Source organism: Podarcis filfolensis, assembly GCF_964270895.1.
Source record: "Podarcis filfolensis genome assembly, chromosome: 18".
In the NCBI taxonomy this organism is placed as follows: domain Eukaryota; kingdom Metazoa; phylum Chordata; class Lepidosauria; order Squamata; family Lacertidae; genus Podarcis; species Podarcis filfolensis.
The window spans coordinates 4,107,586-4,125,443 of NC_139622.1; the positions used below are offsets into that span (position 1 = coordinate 4,107,586).

At 48.4% G+C, this 17,858-nt stretch overlaps 1 protein-coding gene across 2 annotated transcripts in view; it reads right to left on the reverse strand.

Moving 5' to 3' along the window:
- KCNN1 (potassium calcium-activated channel subfamily N member 1) overlaps window positions 1-7,950 on the reverse strand; it is a 79,442-nt gene extending 71,492 nt beyond the window's left edge. The window contains exon 1 of one of the 2 annotated variants that reach the window (XR_014543342.1): window positions 7,679-7,948. The gene's annotated coding sequence lies outside the window, so the exon portion shown is untranslated. Of the gene's footprint in view, window positions 1-7,678 lie in introns of both variants that reach the window. The other variant, XM_083594672.1, reaches the window with a different exon arrangement.
- Window positions 7,951-17,858: the final 9,908 nt, after the last annotated feature.

Below are 17,858 nucleotides of genomic sequence, written 5' to 3' on the forward strand. Positions count from 1 at the left end.
AGCAGAATTGGACAGAGCACTGGTTCTCTTGGGAAACTTACAAGATGAGTACGATGCTTTGTCTACAGAGGTATCGCTATTACACTGGACAGTAAACAACAGCTTGGAGTCTGATAAGGATTTGAAACAGGAAGCCTATTCAACTGAACAAATAAATGAAACCGAAAGCGTAGACACGATGGAGCAATATGTTCTTTTTGAAGAAAACGAAGGAGGAGATGGAGGTTTGCAGGAGTCAAAGGAGAGCTACAATATGAGGCCTGACATGATGATAAAAAAGGACAATAAAAACTGGATGCGGAAAGCCTGGTTTGATTGGGAATTTGGAAAATGGAGAGATCCTCTTTTGAGGAGATCTGAAGACCTGAGGATTATAAATTTGTTGAAGGTGGAAGCTGGAGCTGTGGGGACATTTGGATTTGAAAGAAATTTGAAACAAGAGTTGGAATACCCCATAGGCTTTGCTTTTGCTTTTAAGTATGGAGGACTGGCTAGAAGTAACACCGATTCTGTTGGGCCGGAGCCCCTCCGAGACCTGGGGCTTAACATCAAGGTCTATCAAAGAGACCGGCAGAAAGGAACTGAGAGAGACATAAGGGCCTCGGACCTGAGATCTCCAGGCTAAATAAATAATATAAAGACTGATGGATATTGGTTGGGGACTGGAACCGGGAGAAGGGTGGGTGGAGGTTGGGAATCCAAAGGGTACATAAGGATAATTTGCATTGCTTTGTTTGTTTTATATTTTGTTAGTGGTAAGGAAATTGGGTAAACCGTGGAAGGGAAATTTTGGTCGACCTTAGGAAAAAGGTTTAAGAATAAATTAATGAGGTATAAGTATTGATGTGTAATTTTAATAAGGTGAAATTGGTTTTTTTTTCTTTTTTTTAAATTAAGTGAAAATAAGGCTGTTAAAAATAAATGGAGGAAATGGAAAAAAGAAGTAAAGTAAAATAACAGTATGTTAGAATAAATGTTTAAGTTAAGGTGAAGAAATAAGTTAAGGACTTGCTGAATTGACAATTTAAATTGGAATACAAGAAGGGGAGGTGTGAGGAGGTCTGAGAAACAAGGTTGAGGAAAATAAGTATCAGAAACTGTATGTGTTTTTTCTATTTTTCTGTTTAGTTTCGAATATGCTTTTTTGTGTTGTTTTTATTTAGTTTATTTTTTTGTTTTTGTTTGTTGTGTGTTTTTTGAAAATACCAATAAATATTTAATAAAAAAAAAAAAAAAAAAGAGCCACAAGGCAAAATTCCTTCTTGCCAGACCTGCAAGCGCTGGCACGCTTCGGAAATGCGGTGGTGGGAGCCTGGGGCCCCGTAGAGAGTAGAGGGCTGGCAGGTGACGCTTCCTCTCTGCTTAGATGGAGAGGGAGAGAGGGATTTGTTCTTGACTTGCCAGTCATGATTTGATTAAGCAAGATAAGATAAGATAAAACTTTATTCGCATTAGCCAATGGCCATAGCAGCAGTAAAACATTACAGTATATGCAGAAGAGGAAATTTCATATAAGAGCACAATTTAAAGTCCTGAATCAGCCGTCAGTTAGTGGTCCTTATTCTGATTGCCCCTGCTATGAACCTAGCAACCTTTGCTGTTATCTGCTCATTTTGACCTGACAGAAGAAAGGACATTGTGGCAGTGGTTGAGTGCCCTGAGATGGTTAGGATGAGTCGGGTGATGATCTCGTTCCTCAGGTCTTTGCAGAGAGTACAAGACAGGAGGACGTGTGCCGCTGTTTCGGTGCTACCATCTCCACAGGGGTAAAGACGTTTCTCAGGCGGGATCTTTTGGAATCGACCCTCTGGAGAGGGAAAATGCATGCCAAAATGCCATCTTTTGGCAGGGGGACCCAGGAATGTCAAAGGTGCATGCCTCTCCAGCCCAACACCGGCCTCCTCTTTTTAGGGAAGAGGTGCAGTGACGTCACTAGGATCGGGGCCAATTGGGGGGGGGGGGACAACTCTCCCAGAGAACACTGATTTGCCCCACGTAGGACCTCTGGCTTTCAAGCTTGCAGAAGGACACAGAATTGCAGATGTCAAGAAGGTTGCTAAAATTATCGGACTTAGCTGAGATGGCAAGGCTGGCATGTTTAATCAGAGCACTAATAGCAATAATTTTATTATTTGTACCCCGCCCATCTGCCTGGTTTGCCTCAGCCACTCTGGGCCGCTTCCAACATATATAAAAACATCATAACACATCACACCTTTAAAAGCTTCCCCATGCAGTAAAATCACTGTCAAATGTTTACTAAAGATTGGGAACTCCTTATAGACTTCTTGCGTGGAAAGGAAAAGGAACTTATGATGCCTGGGCTTGCGGATTGAAGAAAATATTGGTTTATAGAAAGTGGAATTGTTGGAGTGGATGGTTTGAATACTTTTCTATACACAGCAGACAGACAAAGAATCAGAAGTTTGTTATCTTTTTATTTTCTCTTTCTTCTTTCCCCCTCCCCTTTTCCTCTTTTGGTTTGGTCAGTGTTTTAAGTTGGATTTCTTAAAAAATGGATATTTGTTGCAAACCTTTGTATGTTTTCTTTCAAACTTTAGTAAAATTGATTGGTGGGAAAATGTAGATGGACTCCCAAGTCTAACTTCCATAGAATCACGGAATTGTAGAGTTTGAAGGGACCCTGAGGGTCATTTAGACCAACCCCCTGGAATGCAGGAATCTTTCACCCAACATGGGATTCGAACCAATGACCTTGAGAATAGGAAAGGTGGAAAGAAGAAACAGCTCCAACTAAAGAGGATGGGCAATTAAAATTGATGGATTTTGCAGGAATAGTGAAACTTACCAGAAGAATAAGAAATCAAGAAGAGAGACTTTTTATGACTGAGTGGAGAAAATATATTGACTATTTGAAGATACAACTGTAAACAACTTTAAAAGTTAGCAGGGTTGACATAAACTGGTGCAGCTAGAGATAAATAAAAAGAATAATAATGAGGTATTAGTATTTGGATATAAATTTGATATGCAGTGGAAGAAAGATATAAAATATGTAATGGCAGAAAGGAGGGGAGGGAAGCTGAAAGAAATGTAGATTGTTTTCGTATATATTTGCTTTTCTTTGTCAAAATGTACGTAAAATGAGAGAATGAGAAAGAATTTTTTTTAAAAAGAGAGAATAAGAATCTCATGCTCTACCAACTGAGCTCTCCATTGTTTCCAAGAGCGTTGAGATGACCCTGGTAGAAACTAATTGCTGGAATATATAGTATCTCCCTAATTTTCACCCCTACCCAATTTTCACCCCTACTCATACCCCATGCTTGAACCCACAGCCCTGAGATTAAGGGTCTTGAGCTCTACTGACTGAGCTATGAGTATTATGCCCCTTGTCTGAAGCCCTAGAAATCCACAGCTACCTGTTAGGGTAAACAACAGATAGACCCACAATCTGACTCGGGATAGGGAAACACTCCTGTTTAAACAAGCCCTGTTTGGGAATAATGAGGACTGGAACTTTATCTTCAGAAAGACATCACCTTGGCAGCCAAGGTCCGTATAGTTAAAGCTATGGTTTTCCCAAAAGTGATGTATGGAAGTGAGAGCTGGGCTCCGTGATCACTGCAGATAGTGACAGCAGTCACGAAATTAAAAGATGCCTGCTTCTTGGGAGAAAAGCGATGATAAACCTAGACAGCATCTTTAAAAGCAGAGACATCACCTTGCCGACAAAGCTCCGTATAGTAAAAGCTATGGTTTTCCCAGTAGAGATGTATGGAAGTGAGAGCTGGACCACAAAGAAGGCTGATCGCCGAAGAATGGATGCTTTTGAATTTTGGTGCTGGAGGAGACTCTTGAGAGTCCCATGGACTGCAAGAAGATCAAACCTCTCCATTCTTAAGGAAATCAGCCCTGAGTGCTCACTGGAAGGACAGATCGTGAAGCTGAGGCTCCAGTACTTTGGCCACCTCATGAGAAGAGAAGACTCCCTGGAAAAGACCCTGATGCTGGGAAAGATGGAGGGCACAAGGAGAAGGGGACGACAGAGGACGAGATGGTGGGACAGTGTTCTCGAAGCTACCAGCATGAGTTTGACCAAACTGCGGGAGGCAGTGGAAGACAGGAGTGCCTGGCGTGCTCTGGTCCATGGGGTCATGAAGAGTCGGACACGACTAAGCGACTAAACAGCAACAACAACAACTCAACAACAGAGCTGCTGCGATGTACGAACTGCCCTACGGATGAAGGGCAGCGTACAAATTTAACAATCAATAATGATTATGATGCATAGCTGTCAACCTTTCCCTTTTCTTGCAAGGAATCCTATTCGGAATAAGGGAATTTCCCTTAAAAAAAAGGGAAACGTTGACAGCTATGTTATGTTGGCGCATGCAGAACATCCCAGCTTCCATCTCCATGTAGGACTGGCTGGGTGGGTTTCTCCATGTATCAAAAAATGGTCTGATTCAGCATAAATCTATTCCTATTTTCCTATGTTTCACGGGGACCACAGAGAAACTTAACCATCCCCGATGCATTCAGATACCAGTCCATCCCTTTAAATGGTGTGTCACCAGAATACTTTAGCATTGCCGATGTATATATATTGTCAAAATAGATGGTCTTATATATGATCTTGGCAGCTCACATAGTAATTGCAATTCAGTGGAAGACAGCCCCAAATCTTACATTGAGGGCTTGGGAATTTGCACTACTCTGAATTTTGCAACACCGTTCTCCAGCCAGATAATGTGTTCAGAAAAGATGCTTTTGTCTACACAGAGAAATTCACACTAAAAGGCTGGTGAATTTTCACAGGGACTTTTTAAATAATAATAGTGAGTTCTGAAGCGATGTGAAAATGAGGAGGACCAAGACTGGGGGGAAATGAGAAACTGAGAGAGAAACTGATATCAACATTCTCTTTAAAAACAATCATTTTGGAATGATCCCCCCCCCTTAATCCTATCAGTTTAGGGGGCTGTAAAACTCACACTGAGGTCTGACAGTTTTGGGAGAGAGTGATAAAATGCTTTTGATGGTTCTGAAGACGTCATGGAAGACGATTTCCATTTGCCTTTGCAGGGTGTGTATGTGACGTGGAAATAATAATAATTTATAATGATTTTATTGTTTGCCCAAATGTGACCACCCAAACTCCTGCCGCTAAGGGTGGCTGGTGCAACATCTATCTTGCACAACCACTCTTGTGTTTTGGGGAAGTGTTTAGATAGAAATTTATAAAAAGCCACTCACTCGACCTTGGGCTCTGCAGAGAGCTCTTTCTGCCTGTGGGAGTGAGGGTGGGGCTACCCAGGAGGCCCAAGAATGGTTGCCTGCGACGCCATGGGGCAGCCTTGCACCCCCAGGGTGCCAATGACATCAATACGCAGCCATGCCTCTCCGCAGAGCAGTCTTCCAACTTAAATATCTGTTGTTGCTTTCTTTTTTTAAAAAAAATAGGTGCTGTATTGACTGAACAAGCAAGGGCTTGGATAACCTTACACATGGTGCCGTGAAAAACAGACAGGAAAAAGAGACAGAGAACTCCTCAGATGTATCGGGGGGCAAGTAATTATTAGACGAAGAAAATCAAGATTTGGTGCAGCGGTGATTGGATACCCCAACAGAGCTAAAACGGACCAACTTCTGCATCTAAGCTCCAAACCCTTTAACCTTACAGAGCGAGAAGGAAGATCTTGCAATAGTTAAGGCGTTTCTAATGTATGTGAACTGATTCTGGTAATGCAAAACATGTCCAAGGACAGATGCATGCTAACCGAATCAAGCTCCAAAGGTCCACTGCAGATTTGGAAGGGATCCTGGGGGTCATCTAGTCCAACCCGCTACAGTGCAGGAATTTGCAGCTGTCCCATGCAGGGATCGAACCGGCAACCTAGGCATTGGGAGCATCACACTCTAACCAACCGAACTCTGGCCAGGGCAGAGCCAAAGCAGATGGACAGCTGCGTAAAATTCAGCTGGGGAGGTGGGGGAGAGGCAGGCAGACCGCAGGCAGCAGGGCCAGCCCCCCACAACTGCCTTTAAAAGGGGGTGTGACCTGGCAGACGTTCCTGAACCAAAGGAGGCCTGGGGAGTGGTCCATTGACCAGTGGCGCAGGTGTCCAGCCCCCTCCAATTCTAACTCCCCCAGCAATTTTTCCTCCTTCGCAACGCATCCTGACCTCTCTCTCCCCACACTACTTCACAAACCCCAAAAGCAGCTTCTCCCCTTCATATCAGCAATTTGGCGCAGAAACAGAGATGGCCTGGAGATTCTGAGGTGCCTGCGTTTAATGAACATACGGGTCTTGGATAGGCAAGGAGATGGGGGTGGGGGGCTTGGCTTTGGGGCAGAGGTGACAATATTTCCCCAGGTATTTGCCCAAGCCTTCCAGGGAACCACCTGCCTGAGTGGCAGAACACCTGCTCTGCATGCAGAAGGTCATAGGTTTGCTCTCCTCTCCAGGCAGGAAAGAGCTTTCCCCCCTGAAACCCTGGAGAGCTGCTGCCGGTCAGTGCCAGCCACATGGAGCTAGGCCAATGCATCTGACTTGGGCCAAGCCTGGGTCTTACATTCCTTGGGACCTTCCAATTCCAAGGCCACTGAGCCATGGGCCCTTCCTCCAAAACCAATATGGCAGGAATACATGAAGCTGCAAAAATCTCACGTCTGTCTCAGTTATTGTCGTCACTGGCTGGCCGGGTTTCAGATGTGGGTTTTCTCCAGTGGGAGACTGAACCTGAGGCCTTCTTCAAGCAAAGCAAGGGCTCTACCCACTGAGCCACAGCCCCATTTCCTCCTTAAACTTACCGTTATATTCAGATCGATGAGGACTAGACCCTCTGATTTGTGATTTGGATACACACACCACACCATATCTCCTGTGGCAGATTGCATGCACAAGCCCTGGGGATCTTCAAACAGCAACCCGCCCCCTCCTTAAATCAGCCTTGTATTCAAATTCATGAGGACTAGCGCCTTTCCCCCCCTGTGCTCGGGAAATGAACTGCAGCTCAGTGGCAGAGCACACGGGATGCACACAGAAGGCTCATAGAATCACAGAATGATGGAGTTGGAAGGGAAGCCCAAAGGTCCTCTAGTCCAGCCCCCTGCAATGCAGGAATCTCGACTGAAGCCTCAGTGACAATGGCCAGCCAACCTCTGCTTAGAAATCTCCAAGGAAGGAGAGAACGCAACATCCCGAGGGAGAGAGACCTTTGCGCTCCAGGGTTCAAGGAGATGAGTAACTATATAACCCCAGATGTCAAGGAGACAAGAAGATATCTGAAGTCAGCGCTGTATAAGAAAGCTTCTTAAGGTTTAATGTTTATTATTATTAGTAGTAGTAGAAGTATCAGTAGTATTCAGCCCTGGCAATCTCCAAAAAGGGCGAGGTGTCCATCCCCTCCTTAAACCGCCTTATCTTGGGACCCCATGAGGACTACAACCTTAGGAAACGGACCCTCGAGCCCCGACACTTTTGCGCGCAGGAGACCCAGTCCTGGACATCTTCAAGCAAAGACGCAAACATACCACCTGAAACGCGCCGCCTGAGCTGGAGGAAGCCGCGGCAGACCTCCCCGGTTTGCTAAGCCAGAACTATTGGACTTTTCGGAGACGTCCAGGCGGCCACACCGAGGCTTCCCCATCCCTGCAGGGAGGGCGCCACTGCCACCGGGGCGGGGGGGAGAGATAGAGGCGCGCACTTACCCGGAGGAGAAGAAGAAAAAGCGAGCTGCTCCATCTCTCTTCGTCCTTTTTGGAAGGAGAGACTAGGGCGCACCTGCCTCTTCGCCTGGTTCCTGGATAACTGCACCTCTCTCCTCCTCCCTCTGGGTCCAAAAAGAGCCCTTCTATAAATACACAGACAATATAGCTCCTGGGAGGGTGGACTGGGGTGGGGGGTGTCCGCCTGACACCGCCCTGGCTGGCGCTCCCTTCGCGCTCCCTTCGCCAGCGAAGGACAAAAGCTGCCAGCCCGCCTCTCTCTCTTAATTGGAGCAGCGCAGCTCCCTGGCAGAGGGGGATCCCTAGATGATGGAAGAGGAAGGGAATCCGCTCCTGGAAGACGGGGAGAGGCGCGGGGCGGGGGGAGAGAACCGGGCGGAGCTGCTGGTGCGGCTGTTCCCCCCCTCCCAACACACTCCAGTCACCTTCCCAAACAGAGGCACCCAAAGCTGGGTGGTTGTTATGTTTTAATTTCGGGGAAGGACACCGGGCGCCTTAGCTCGCCAACCCAACCCCCCCCAAAGCGATAGCAACTCTTTGCAACATGTTTGGGGTCTCTTTGTTTGCTGTCTGCCCCCAATAAAATATTTGAGGGGGGCAGACCCAGTGCCGCCCTGTGCAACGCCCTCCCGTCGGATGTCAAAGAGATGAGTAACTATACAACCTTTAGAAGACATCTGAAAGCAGCCCTGTCTAGAGAATCCTTTTTAATGTGTAATGTTATTATGTTTTATGTTAGAAGCCGCCCAGAGTGGCTGGGGCAACAGATGGGGGGGGGTACAAATAATAAAATTACTACTACTACTATCAAATAGGCAGAGTATTGGTTTATTAAAATTGTTGGTTGGTAAAATCAAAAATGTATTAGGAGATGATTTGCGAGCCCCCACCCCGTCCCGAGATTTCTGTTTCCCTCCCCTTGCTGAACCCTGTCTTCTATCTCTTAAACCTTAACAAAGCTCCTGTAATCTTTACTCCCTTTATGTTGCTCATAGTTTGAATCCTGCTTGCGGGTTCATGGTATAACAACACTTCTCTGAATTATCCGGAGAGGGTTTCCATTCTCCCACAAAGCCTTGGTTCTCTTACGTTAGCTGTGAACAGTGCCAGTTCTGCAAAACCCACCGCCTTGCTTATCCATCCTTCTTTAGCGGGGGGTTCTGCTTCTTTCCATATTTTTGTGCGTGGAGAATCCTAGCTGCAGTTGTCACATACATAAACAACCATCTTTTGGGAGACTTCATTTTTGGAAGAACACTCTCTTCCTATCAGTGCTGCATGAAACCCTGTGGAGGCCCCTGGGCAGTCGAAGTCTGGGGAGGGGGAGCCTCGCAAATTATCTCCTAATGCGTTTTTTATTCTACCAACCAAAAATTTAAATAAGTACATTTTATGACATATTATTGTTTTGATGCGTTTTCGCAGGGCCCCGAAAAAGCATGCGGCCAATAGGCCGGTGCCTACTCTGCCTATCTGGTAACCTGACATTGTTTCTTATATTCTTAATTTTCTCCCTCTGGCCTGGCACGGTGGGTTGGTTCGAGCCGACGGCTGTGCCAGGACGAACTCACACGCCCGATCACATTACAGCCTCTTCCAAGCGCCGTGTGACAAAGGACGGTTCCTCAAATTTAAGCCCTGGTGAATGGCTTTTTTGGGGGACACCCTTTGATGCCCCCGCTCTCCTTCCCCTTGCAAGCCACTGGCCGCTTTGGAGAGAGAAAAACAGGAGCCACCCTCGCCGTGCCAACGTGGCACCAGTCCTTTTCCGGTGCCCCGCAGTGCCAAGGTCTCCAAAGGTCGGGAAACATATCACAGGGCGTTTGATGGCAAGGCGACGAGACGTGTTTGTGTGTGTGTGTGTGTGTGTGTGCGTGTCTGTTGAAAGAAGGAACATCCGTTCTGCTCGGCGGGGATAAAATGTTCCAGATTCAAAAAAAGGGCAACCTTGTCAACAGACGGAAGTCCCTGGGAATAAAAGAATGACATCGCCACCCTCTAGTTTCTGGGAACTGGAGGGGGGGGAGAGAGAGAAGGCAAGTCTTAGGTGCTTGCAATATAACCAGGGTTTTTGTGGGGGGTGGCGGACAGGCAGTTGAGGAACGGTGCAAGGGGATCTGCACAAATTCATGCCCATGTCCAAAAATCATAAACACAAGAATATCCTTCCTTACTTCTTTTTTGGTTGGGGAAACGACACCACAAAATTCGGAGAAGCGTGAATTTCAAAGGACAGGTGCCTGAATCATCGTCTTGCGTATTGGCGTAGAACCACGGCCAAAAAGCGAATGGAGTGGAAATAGGGGCGCCAACGAATAAAATATACAGGAGGGCAGGTAAGCCCCATCCTGCACAATCGATCACATGTGCATCATTGGAATGGCAACCCCCATCAACTTTGGGGGCGCCTGCCCCCCTCAAATATTTCATTGGGGGAGCTGAAGGGACCTTGGTCCCTAGTGAGTTGGCTCCTATGGAGCCGAAGGCGCGTCCACAACCCTATGATGGGAATAAGTGTCACTAGAGATGGGAAGGGCGAGGAAAGAAACCTAGAAAAAACTGTGGGGGGGGAGCAAAGATGCAAAACCACCCCTAAGGTATCTATCTTGCGCTTTGCACGCTTCTTGTTCGCTGGAAATGTTGGATTCCGCAGAAGAGGCTGTCTGGAAAGCTGTTGGCAGGTCTGCCTGCGTGAGGCATGGATCAACGAGCGCCCCCCCCCCCCCGCCCTCTTTCTCCAAACCAAACCTTGCCTCTTTCTTTTCCTTCTGCGATTCGTCTTGGGTGCTGAGAACAAAGCCAACCTTCGGCACTGCGGTTCTGTCCCTTCACGCGCGCGCAGCCCCCCCCCCCCAATAATTGCCTCGCTTAGCACAGAAGCCATTGGAAAACCCCTGAAGTGGAACGGAAACAGCTGCCGGGGTTTTGGGGGGGGGGGGACGACGAATAGGAGGAGGAGAGAGAAAGGCAGATTTTTCAAGGCCAGCTTTCCCCCGAGCTGGTGACCTCCGGATATCTGGGGCTATAACTCCCACAGCTCTTGCGGGTGGGGGGGGGGTCCACCCAACCAAAAACCAATTCGTGGAGGAAAGCATAGACAGCTACTAGCCATCCTGGCTGTGCAATTTTGCTTTATTTTGCTTTGACACATGAGATCATAGCATTGTGGAGTCGGGAGGGAACACAAAGGTCATCAAGTCCAACCCTCTGCAATGCGGGGGACTCGAACCCGTGACCCTGAGATTAAGAGTCTCATGCTCTTGCCAACTGAGCTATCCCAGCTGTTGCTTTGAACCCAACTTCCTGGAAACCCCAGGAAAAGTGCTGGCCACCAACGACAGTGGCTTTTGGTGGTGTTGGTGTTAAAATATTAAACTTTATTTTCACATTTAAGTTTCCCCCATTTCCATTTTTGACCGCCACTACTATGCCTAGGACTTGCCAATCAGAAGGTCGGCGGTTCGAATCCCCGCAACGGGGTGAGCTCCCATTGCTCGGTCCCTGCTCCTGCCAACCTAGTAGTTCAAAAGCACGTCAAAAGTGCAAGTAGATAAATAGGTACCGCTCCAGCGGGAAGGTAAACGGCGTTTCCATGCGCTGCTCTGGTTCGCCAGAAGCGGCTTAGTCCTGCTGGCCACATGACCCAGAAGCTGTACTCCCTCAGCAAGTAAAGCGAGATGAGCGCTGCAACCCCAGAGTCAGCCACAACTGGACCTAATGGTCAGGGGTCCCTTTACCTTTACTATGCATTATCAAAACATCCCCTACATGTTAGAAATTAAAAGGGTGGGGGTTCTGGTCTTTAAAAACTGAACAGGCATTTTAAGACAACACATTCTGGGCAAAATATTCTGGACGACTGAAACTTAAAAAGGAACCATTTAAAATTCGATTGGACAAAGTCATGGGGGCGGCTATTGAAGATTATTACCCCAAAGAGGGATGTGGACATAGGTGTAGCCAGGAATTATGTTGGGGGGGAGCACCTGTCATCAGATTGGGAATGAAATGTCTAACAACAGTTGTTTTCCATTGCTTTCTTTTGATCCCAAGCGCTCAGAAAAATCTGTCCAGATATTCAGTCATTTGAAAACTAGGAAGTTAAATGGAAAATTAACATCAGGGAGTACCTTTCATGTGGTCAATGATTTGCAAAATCACGAAGAACACTCCTTTTTTAAAATCTTACTCTTTTTTTAAAATGTAAACTAAAGTAAGTTTTTTTTGGATTTGCTGAAGACCTTTGTCAGCAGTTCCTTCTCAAATTCCTCCCCCCTCCCCATTGCAGCTTTCCTGTGCAAACACAGTAAGCAGAGGCCATTGAGGCCATCGGTCATGGATGCTTTAGTTGAGTTGCTTCATTGCAGGGGGTTGGACTAGATGACCCTTGGGTTCCCTTCCAACTCTGCGATTCTTTGATTCTATGAGATGCTCCCCTGCCATCGTCGACCTTAGCCAGGTCTTTACTCTATGCAAGGTACCGAACCACTGCTCTAAGGTGCAATTTAGACCCACGGCTGCAGCATCTTAAATTCTGATGTTCTGCACAGAACGGCTCGCACATTTCAACGAAGGATGAAATTATATGCTACATGCAGAAGCGTAAAAAAAAAAAAAAAGAGCAGGCACTGAAATTTTTTCCTAGGGAAATGCTAGCCAGAGAGGAAGATTGTGTATCTCAGCGAGCATTCCAGTTTCAAATATTCAGATTATATCTACTTGTCGTTCTTTGATTTGGGTGAGGGGCAGCTCCCCTCCCCCTATGGCCCTAGGGATCCATCACCCTTGAGCTCTAGGGGGTGCGGTCCTCTGCCTGCCACGACTTTTCTCCACCCCCCCAAAAGCCACCCTGTTCTAACAAACCCAGAACCCCTTTTCCTGATAATTTTGCCCATCTGCTGAGCCTCCTGCCAAACATTTTCCAGGGGTGTCCCCGGGAACGCCGGCGTGAACACTCCCCCCCACAAGGCGGGAGAAAAAGAGAGGTGTAGGAAAAATGGCCTCTCTGTTGCTCTCTTGTGCCTTCCTTCCTTCTTTTCCTTCTCCTGCCCACCCCTTCCTCACTTTGGCTCTCCCTCTCGCCTGCGTCTCAGGAACGCCTGAGCTCAGCCCAGCCAGCAAACGCCCCCGCAGCAAACGGTTCGGGGGAAGCCCGGCTAAACGGAGGATTCCTCGTAGGCAGAGGGCCTCGTGACTCGAATCCCTAACACGGATTTCCCCCCCCCCCTTCTCCCTCCCTCTCTCTTTGCTCTTTTCTCCCTCCTCTCTGTTTCTATCTATCTCTCTCTCTTCCCACCCCTCTCCTCCCGGCCCACGCTTCATCTCCTGCGCCCCTCCTCGCTCCAGGGGCTCTGCAGAGAGATGCCCCGTCGCCATGGCAACGAGGCAGGCCTGGACCACGTCCCCCCGCCCTCCCCTCCTTGGATGGTTGCAAAAATAAAATAAAAAATATCTATCTAAAAAGAGGCAGCATCAGCAACAAACAACAGCCCAGATGCAGCGAATCTATAATTCATTGGCGAAGCCTCCTGGCTTTTCCTCCCCTCGCTTTGGTGCAGAGGGAGGAGGGAATCCCCTGCTCCAAAAATAACCTGCATTAGCTCGGGGGAGGGAGGGAAACCCCTCCCTCTGCACACATATGCATTTATATATAGCCGCAGATGTACAGATAAAAACGAGAGGGCACGGTTTTTGCATGCGAAGCGCTGCGTCTGGTAGCGCGCCGTGCGCCCACCCAGAGAAAGGCGCACCCAGGCTGGTGGGGGGGGGGGTGTCAAGAGGGTTTCCCCGCCCCCGCCAGCGCCTGGCCGCCCCCGCACAGCTCCCCGCACGGCTGACTGCATCATGGGGAGGAAGGGGAGTGAGGGAGGGAGCGCCGCAGGGCGTCTGGAGGGAGCGCAGGTGGAGAGGAGCTGCGCTATGAATAGCCTGGCGCACGTGCGGGGACTCCGTAATGGGGTCTCCCCCTAGCCAAAGGGCACCGAGGCGGCTCGGGAGGCAGGATCCAGCCGCAGAAGAGCCGCTGCGCTGGAGAAATAAAATGCAGGGGGAAGGAGGCGGCAGCCCAGGAAGAATTACTATGAAACAGATAAAGAAACTGAAGTCCACGCTGCTTTAAAAAAACGGGTCTAGTAAGCGCAGTCTGAGTGTCAGGCATGGGCAGGGCGGGAGGCAAGGGGAGCTGCCCCCCCCCCATCAAGTAAACAAGTAAAAATACAAAAAGTGGAAACAATCAGAAGATTTGAAATTGAAATGCTCGCTGAGATACCTCCCTAGTGAGCATTTCCCTAGAAAGTCAGAGCCTGCTTCTTTTGCGCTGATGCATGTAGCAAATTATTTCATCCCTAGTCGAAATGTGTGAGCCATTCTTTGCAGAACATCAGAATTTAGGATGCTACAGCAGAGAGTCTAACTAGCCACCTCTCTTGCTCAGTCAGGCACCACTTAATAAATAATAATAATAATAATTTTTTTCTTTGTACCCACCCATCTGACTGGGTCTCCCCAGCCCCTCGGGCAGCGTCCAACAGATATAAAAACATAATAAAACACCAAGCTCCCACACATTTTTGCAGCCAGCTGAGGTGAGCAAAATGCATATAGTAGGGGCAGGAATGTGTACAAAGGGCAGACGTTCATGGGGGGGCGGGTTTGCTCTGCAAAGAAAAGTGGAATTGAAATACCCCCAAACAATGTGTACGTTAAGGAGAAATTTGCGCTAAGAGGCTGGTGAATTTCTTTGGCGACTTACGGAAATAAAAATCGGAGGCGGATGTGAAGAGTAGAACTCAAGATGCAAAAAATAAGAAAAATAGATGGATCCGCCCCTCCCTGGTAGCCAAGCCCATCCCAGACAAAACCCACCCATCCTTTTGTCCTTCTCAAGGATTCCCAAATATAAATTCCTCTGCAGTCTTCCAACGCCAGCTTTTGACTATGACGCCTCACATGGCGGCAAACGGTTTGCCGTGGGGCAGCGTGATATTCAAGGAAGGAAGGAGTGTGTGCGTGTGTTTATTCTGGGTGAGTCAGGATGATGTTACTCATAATCTGGATTTTTAGTACTTTGCAGGGTTTCAGATGTAAGAATCTGACATCTGATGATTATTATCAAGTCAGCTATAATTAACCTGTCCATAATTTAGTAAGGTAAAGGTAAAGGTACCCCTGCCCGTACGGGCCAGTCGTGTCCGACTCTAGGGTTGCGCGCTCATCTTGCTCAAGAGGCTGGGAGCCAGCGCTGTCCGGAGACACTTCCGGGTCACGTGGCCAGCATGACTAAGCGGCATCTGGCGAGCCAGCACCAGCGCAGCACACGGAAACGCCGTTTACCTTCCCGCTATAAAGCGGTACCTATTTATCTACTTACACTTAGCGGTGCTTTCGAACTGCTAGGTGGGCAGGAGCTGGGACCAAACAACGGGAGCTCACCCCGCCGCGGGGATTCGAACTGCCGACCTTGCGATCAGCAAGTCCTAGGCGCTGAGGTTTTACCCACAGCGCCACCCGCGTCCCTGTCCATAATTTAGCAACAGGGAAAATACAGATGGAAGCTAATGCTGATTTTCGCATGCATTTAAGCTTTAGGAGGTAAGGAGAGCCTGGTGGATCAGGCCCAAGGAGGTCCATCTCACTGGGAATCCTGTTTTCGCAGCAGCCAACTAGAAGCCTGTGGCATATTTGCAACGCAGCCAAACCAACAATGCATGTTTGCTGCAAAGGCACACGATAGAAGCTCACCAAGTTTTCCTGCAAGTTTGCTAGCGAGAACTTTGAGGGACACGCCCCATGTCTCCTGACAGGGGTCGGCTTGACTCATCTCATCACCAAACCAGAAATGTGAGAACCGTCTCCATATGGGCCTGTGTTCCATTGCTCAGACACCACCCTAAGCTAGACTTAAGAGGGAACAGTCTCCCTGGCAGTGGTGTAGCGTGGGTTGTCAGCACCCGGGGCAAGGCAAGTAATTTGCGCCCCCTAACCCGTGGATTTTAGTAGGGGCAGAGAGCTGCGAGTGCGAGCGCGTCCCCCCCCAGATGTTGCGCCCGGTGCGGCCGGCCCCCCCTGCACCCCCACGCTACGCCACTGCTCCCTGGGGAGGTTGTGGGCTCACCCGTGGAGGCTTTTAAGCGGTGTTTGGATGGCCATCTGTCATGGATGCTTTAACTGAGATTCCTGCATTGCAGGGGGCTGGCTTAGAGCAGGGGTAGGCAACCTAGGGCCGGGGGGGCCGGATGCGGCCCAATCGCCTTCTCAATTCGGACTGCGGGTGGTCCAGGAATCAGTGTGTTTTGACATGAGTAGAATGTGTGCTTTTACAGTGGTACCTCGGGTTAAGTACTTAATTCGTTCTGGAGGTCCGTACTTAACCTGAAGCACCACTTTAGCTAATTGGGGCCTCCCGCTGCCGCTGCACCGCCGAAGCACAATTTCTGTTCTCATCCTGAAGCAAAGTTCTTAACTTGAAGCACTATTTCTGGCTTAGTAGAGTGTGTACCCTGAAGCATATGTAACCTGAAGCATATGTAACCCGAGGTTCCACTGTATTTAAAATGCATCTCTGGGTTATTTGTGGGGCATAGAAATTCGTCCATTCACCCCCCCCCCAAAAAAATATAGTCCGGCCCTCCACATGGTCTGAGGGACAGTGGACCAGCCCACGGCTGAAAAAGGTAGCTGATCCCTGGACTAGAGGATCCTCGGGGGGGGGGGGGATTTCCCTTCCAACTCTACAATTCTAAGATTCTGTGTCTTTGCAACCAAATTACTATTTTAAGCCTGCCTGAACAAAGGTGCTGTGATTTGTTATTCTGCAACAGAAAACAGCAAATGCTGTTTTCACCTTTTACAAGACTGTTTGTGTGTGATTATTATTTTAAAGGGGGGGGAGGGAAGGGGAGAAATACCAGGAAAATCTATAGTCTGCCTTAAAGCACCCCAGATTACTTAAACTAAAAGGCTAAACGCAGACTATCTAAGCTTCCCTTTTAAGCTGCAAAGGGATGCACTCTGCTGAACTCACAAACTCCCTCCCCCCAATTCTATTTTATTAAGTTTCAATGTTTTATTAAGTTCCAACAGTTCCGTCTCTTCTCTTATTTATGTCGACTTCCTACCCAAGATGGGTGGCCTGTGGGATGCAGTTCCATAGTTTCCCAACAGCCAGTATGCAAAAATTGCAGGGGGCTGGACTAGATGAATCTCGGGGTCCCTTTCCAACTCTACAGTCTATGAAAAGCATTGCTGCCTCGGCGGCTAGTAGCCTGGGATAGCCCTCTCTACGAATTTGTCTAATCCTCTTTTAAAGCTATCTTGGGTTTTGCATAATTCCAGAAACGTTTTGTTTTGCTGTTTTAATGGAGGCAAAGCGCTGTTATCTTTGCAGGGCTCGGGTCCTCAGAAGGTCTGAAGGTCTGGATGGAGCCATGCACTGGCTTTCAAACCTCCCTTTCCAATTTATTTATTTTTAACCAGGAAATTAAAAGGAGAACGGAACCAGTGTCCTTCGGGCGACCTTGGAGGGGTTGGCGCTTCTGCGGCACGGCGGACCGTTATCGCTCGTGCATCAGCCTCTGCTCTGGTTATCTCGGTCCCCGCAGAGGTGGGGAGCGATGCTAAGGCACGCCATATCTGCTGAGAGGATGCAGGAACATCGAGGCAGGAAGGGAGAGATAACAGAAGACGCTCTGGCTGGATGATGGCCAGGAAAAGAAGATCAATGCCAGAGACAAATGGGAAAAACAATGGAGGTTGTGATGGTCACCTGCTGGGGGTTCTTTAGCTGCGATTCCTGCATTGCAGGGGGTTGGACTAGATGGCCATTGGGGGGCCCTTGCGACTCCTCAATTCCATGATTCTATGTGCTCAATGCTGCCCCAGGCAGCCTATCCCTGTTCCAGTTCCCTTGGCTCCCTCCTCCTGGCGCAATTAGGACACTGGGTTGTCTTCAGGGCTAGCACTATTTTGTTGCTGTTGTTGTTGGCATCTGTCAGTCTCGAGAGGCAACAGAGTGCACCTCTGGTAAAGGTAAAGGGACCCCTGACCATTAGGTCCAGTTGTGACCGACTCTGGGGTTGTGGTGCTCATCTCGCTTTATTGGCCGAGGGAGCCAGCATACAGCTTCCGGGTCATGTGGCCAGCATGACTAAGCCGCTTCTGGCGA